Source organism: Pseudorca crassidens, chromosome 8 (assembly GCF_039906515.1).
Source record: "Pseudorca crassidens isolate mPseCra1 chromosome 8, mPseCra1.hap1, whole genome shotgun sequence".
Taxonomy (NCBI): Eukaryota; Metazoa; Chordata; class Mammalia; order Artiodactyla; family Delphinidae; genus Pseudorca; species Pseudorca crassidens.
Genome location: NC_090303.1, coordinates 55,260,693 through 55,266,481, shown reverse-complemented (window position 1 = coordinate 55,266,481; position 5,789 = coordinate 55,260,693). Strand labels below are relative to the sequence as shown.

General features: G+C 43.1%; 1 long non-coding RNA gene across 2 annotated transcripts in view; it reads left to right on the top strand.

The window, feature by feature from the left end:
• Nucleotides 1-5,789, top strand: part of LOC137229093 (uncharacterized) — a 410,710-nt gene that overhangs the window by 54,706 nt on the left and 350,215 nt on the right. The window lies entirely within an intron of this gene.

Here is a 5,789-nt window from a genome sequence, read left to right as displayed (position 1 = left end):
CTCTCGTCGGTATAAGAAGCCGGAGAGCGGAGGGAGGGGCCCACAAGATTGCGCAAGAGAAGCGGTGAAGAAAGCAAGCGTTTCCAGGAAGAGTTCAAGCTGGGAATCCTGGGCAGCTGGAAAGACCAGAAATTCCGGTGCTGTCACTGTCGCTATTGCTTCAGATGTTGCTGCTGATCTCTGGCCAGCGGGGTTTTTAAAGCGTTTTCCCCAAACCCCTTGGGATATGTGCATCCCAGGCAGATTGAGGCTTGGAGAGGCTGAGGAGGACCCCTTTCCTAAGGAGCCAGAGGGGCCGCTCTGAAGAGCTGAGAAAACATCACCTGATTTAGGCACCTAGGCATTTCCCCCTGTGCCATAGTGTCAATTCAGAGGTGACATCTTTCCCCTGTGCCTGGAAACCCTCTTTTTTTTTTTTTTTCCAGGGAGGGGTTCATAGCCTGGATGATCTTGAATTTGGAGGTCTTAATTTAGGTAGATTAAATGGCTCAAAAGAAACAAACCAAGTGAAAGAGAGGGATGATGATACCTTAATACGCAATAATATATATTGGACTGATAGTCTTTCTACTTAGGAAGAGCTCAAAAAACACAGCCATGGTGGTTTAAGATTTAACTAACCATGATAATCTGTGGGACAGAGCACTCCTGCACTCCCATGCTTTGTGGTCTAGAGCCCAGAGTTTTCCCAGTCTGTCTCTCACCCAGTCACCTGGTCTTAATGGCATGCTTGCCAAGGCCCAGGATGTTCAGCCACGTGGGGGTCCTGTTCCCTGCACTTTTGAGCCAAACCCCCTTTTGCCTGGATTGCAACTCTCCCCAGAGCATCTCATGGAGTCAGCTCAGATCCCATGTCTTCCAAGAGGTCTTCTCTGAGCCACTTGTTACAATTAATCTTTTCTTTATCCATACAGTGTAGTTCATTCTTCTACTACAGAAGTTAGAATAATTTGTCTCTTAAGAAAGTTATTGTGTATCTCCTCTCCTGGTCTGCAAGCTTCGAAGACTGATACCCTATCCTTTTCAGCCTGGAGTTCTCCACCACACCTAGCACAGTAGTTGGCATATAATAAGGTACTCAATATTTCTTGCACTCATTAATAAATCTACTGCCAATTATTATATTTTGCAAAAAGTTCATCTGGTAGTATTCTTTGGGCAAGGAAGAACTTAAAAAGGTCATTGCTTTTATAGCATCTAATTTTCCCAGTTTGAAGACTCACAGGGTGAGAGAAGGGGTGTAACTAGGAAAGAAGGCTTCCTGCTGTGTCTCTAAGAGGCCTCATGGTTGATCAACACAGTTCCTGTGACTTGCCCCTGGTCCAGCATCTGCAGGGCTTGTGGGCACAGAAACTTGATTCTTAGCACACTGAACCTGGTACTTACAACTAGAATGCCGATTTGTTAGTTATCAATGGAGTATAAAGCAAATAGTTACTGTGAAATATGGTTGCTGAGGGCACCAGGCATTCTGGCCACCACATGCTCTCCCAGTAGGCACATCCTGGGGAAGCCATTTTATGTAGAAGGCTGCTCCATGAACAGGGGAGTGAGTTATAAGGTTGTAAGGTTGCTGGCATCTAGCCGTCCACCGTTCACACCATGGTGATATATATGCCACCAGAAGCAGACAGCTGATGTCTGTGGACCAGGTTACCCTGGTTTCTGGGTAGTGTTTGGATCCATTGTGAGTTGACAGAATGGAAAATCATATTCCCAAATGCAGCCTCCAACTAATAACAGAATCATTTCTTTATGAACTTTTAAGATGGACAAAAATTTTTAAACCTGATTTTTATTAGAGGCAGATATATTTCAGTTATGTAAGCTCTTTTCTTTGCCAAAGGCAACTAGAGTCCCAAAAAGGGAAGATTAAAATTAATGGAATATGAAAGATAGAAAAAAAGTTCTTTATTAGTACCAAACTTAAGAGGTAATTGACTTATTTATCTTGTGGTTTAAGAATTGATTTTTCCCTTGGTCCTAGGAGGGACACACAATTCATAACTTTCCCAGTCTTTCCTTAAACCTTTACTGTAGGGGAAAATTAAGCTTTCAAAGACACCAGCCTCCAGAATAAGCAAGGATTTCCCCTTGGCAGGATTCACTCTCCTCCCTGAAGCCTTATCATTGGAACTCCAGATAAGCCTTCCCAGATGTTGCACACCATCAAAGAGGTCGTGTTCAGAGATTTCCACATGGACTGTGCCCTGAGTCTTTCCGGCTACATCCTCTCTTGCCAGCCTGCTACCTTCATTTCTCCATATGGTAGAACTTAGGAAAATCGACCTAGAGCCAGTGTTCATTAAGTGTTATTAAGTGATTGGATAAAAGTGTGCCTTTAGCATCTTGTATCTCCTTTTTTTCTGTCATTTTCCTCCTCTCCAGGGACCCTCTTCTGTACAGTCCCAGGTCTTGCCCCCTTGGCCCTCACAGTGCACCACACATTTTTATGGGGTGGGGCTTTTAACACGTGCTGGCTCTGGAGGTTACTGACTTGACAGCCTATAACTAGCATGTATTGGGGAAACTTTCACTGACTAAAGATTTACCCTGCAGCTATTTTGGGGGGGGAAAGAAATTGGGGAACCCCTAGAGATGTCTCTGCCTACTCAGAGAAATGAGTCTCTGAAGGTGTGGATTTCAGGTACTCTGAGCCATAGTTTTGAACATGGGTATATGAATGTTTTTGTTTTTTTTGTTTGCCCAGCATCCAGGGCCAGGAGGAGGGTGAGGTGAGTGAGGGGCACACAGTTTGAGGAGAAGCTCACTGTCAAAACCAAACTTTCATGAATCAGAAAATGCGTGCCTCTTTAAATTTTGCCCTGTTGGTGCTTCACTGACCTCCTCTAGTCCTAGCCTTGCAGGATCCATTCCCTTTCTGCTAATCATAGCGCTATTTTTCTTTGAGAAACACCCTTGCACAATCCTTGTGGTCCAGGTGGAAGTGGCAGCACTGCTGGGGTTTCAGGAATAGACCCATGACTTAGGCCTGGCCAATCAAAGCACACAACTTTGTCCACAGTGATTGGCTCAGTGATGACATGTAGCCTAAGCTGGGCCAATAGCAATCTTTCCAGGAACAACACACACTCTTTCCAGAGGGCTGTTGAGCTGCTGGAATGTGGCTGTGAGGAGAAAGTGAACCTGAGAAAGAAGCCACTTCAAGGGAAAGGAGAGCAAAGAGATGGGAAGAGACAGATTTCTGAAACTGTTGGAACTCCATACCTGAAGAGAGCTCTATACCCCGGGCTTTTAAGTTATGAGAGTCCATGTTTGTATGGTCTGTTTTTTGTATAGTCCTGCCTGATAAAATGGGATTGGGTAGGATGAGAAGGGCACCTGATCAGTCTTGGTTCTCCAATCATACTGCCTACTTAAGGTACCTTCATCACACAAAGGGATGACATTTGTTGTTCGGAAAAAGAACACAAGAAACAAAAAATCCCTGAGTTTTCTTGTAGCATATCTGTGACGTAGGTAAATAATCAACCTCTGTGGCTGAAGCTTCTCAGCTACTTCCTGGTAGACTTGAAATTTAATTTCTTGTCCCAGCAAACTTCTTTTTCTACTTCTTTCCTGCTTTGCCTGGAGGTGGGCTAATTGAGCCACTCACCTCATATGCCCCTGAACTGTAAAACTGTAAGGGGTACAGTAAAGAAACACAGGCCATGGACCTGGCTTTAACCTATTTTTAGGATTCCTGCCAACACACAGCAGGAAGCAAAACCAAACAACATTTTGCCACCCACCTGTACCCAAAAAAAGTCCTGATGGGAAAATATGCCAGACACTGACAGTAGTGGAGACTAGGCTAGGAGATGATGTCAGGAATGACAATAAAGAATTTAAAAATAAAACATGCCCTAAAGAAACTCTCACTAGAAATTCAAGAGAAGGTAAAAGTGGAAGAGTTGAGTGTGTGAGATAAGTAAATAGTTATATTTTTAAAAATCCCTGACTACAGGTGAGGGGAGCTACTTCTGGGAATTGGAAATGGGCAAGAAGTCCCCATCCTCTTTATCTAGTTCTCTGATTCTCCAGGTCACAAAGTCTGTGCTAATGTTGGAGATTCCCGGGCCACTGGCAGGGTTATGAACTGATCATCCCCATTCGAAATCTGGATGTGACCCAAGCCTCACCTGCTGACCCCAGAGGAGGTCACTTAGCTATGATGTTATCAAAAAATAAGATGTTCAAAATAGCTTGAAGAGATGGAGAAACTTTTAAGTTAATGTTTTGATAAACACCACTGTTATTAACAGGGATACTCTATTGGTAATCCTGAAAGTGAAGATAAACCATCTCAGCTTCACCCCAGCCTCCTGGTAGACCCACTGACTTACCAGGCTGCCGAAAGAGCTACGATTCAACAGTGGATCACTGTTAGTGCTGCAGGTGTTATTGGTAAAGGCAATTCCAGCCCAGCCAATCTATGCTTGGTGCCAGTAAAGGAAGGTTAGTTGGATTTTCAATTGCTAAAGAGGAGAAAAAAGTTAGAGTGCGTGTAGCTTCATGCACTGTCCTGTTCACCTTCAAACAGAATTAGCAATGGGCAGATCATAGGAGGAAAAGAAAAGGACAAGAAGAATGAAAATATTAGGCATATGTTTATTTCTGCATAATTTTGACTGTTTGTAAAGGTTAATTGCTTCTAAGAGTTATTTTTCTTGGGATAACTAAAACTTTATCATGCTGGTAGGGAAATACCAAATCTAGGTGATTTATTTCATATTCACAGATTATTTGCTAAACCATTGATTTAACTACTATAGATTATTTTGGGTTATATAAAACAACTTCATTTTAAAGAATTAGTTAAAATATTTGACAAAATGATGCACAGGGGCAAAATTCAAGATGTGAAAGGTGTACTTGAAAAAGCATCTTTCCCCAGACAATGAGTTTTCCTGCATGGAGGCAACCATGTTGATGATTTATGGGCTCCTTTCACAGACAGACTGTGCATATAAAAGCACACATACTTATTCTTAAAAAATACAAGTGGCAGCCTACTAGTCACATTCTTCTACATCCTGCTTTTTTCACTTACTGTAACTCAGAGATCATTCAGAAAAGAGCAGTCAAGTCACTTCTATTTGAAATTACACACATACAGGCCCAGCTCCCTTCCCTTGCTGCTCCTTTCTTTGTGTTATTTCTATAGCACTCATTACTTTGTAACACACTGTACTTGAATTACTCATTATGCTTATTGTTTGCCTTTCCCCTGGAATGCACGTGCAGTGAGCACAAAGAATTCTTGTGTAATTTGTGCTTTGCTGTATATGTAATACCTAGAAGGTGACTAGTGCATAATAGGGTCTCAATAAAGGCATAATGGACTGGTCTAGATTTTTGTTTGGTTTTTTTTCTTTTTGCGGTATGCGGGCCTCTCGCTGTTGTGGCCTCTCCCGTTGCGGAGCACAGGCTCCGGACGCGCAGGCTCAGCGGCCATGGCTCACGGGCCTAGCCGCTCCGTGGCATGTGGGATCTTCCCGGACCGGGGCACGAACCCGTGTGCCCTGCATCGGCAGGCGGACTCTCAACCACTGCACCACCAGGGAAGCCCTGTTATTTCAAATATTGTTTGAACTATTTCAACAAATATTGATGAATGAATGAGTGAATAGTTTAAAGGGAAAATGATGGACTGATAGAAACCTGTAAAAGAGGGATGTAGAAATTTAAGATCTTTGAAATCATTCATGTCAAAAACATTGGTGAGATTAAACCTGTGCTTCAGCAGCTAAAGTGAAATACTCAAGTAACTGCCTCTGCTGATTGCC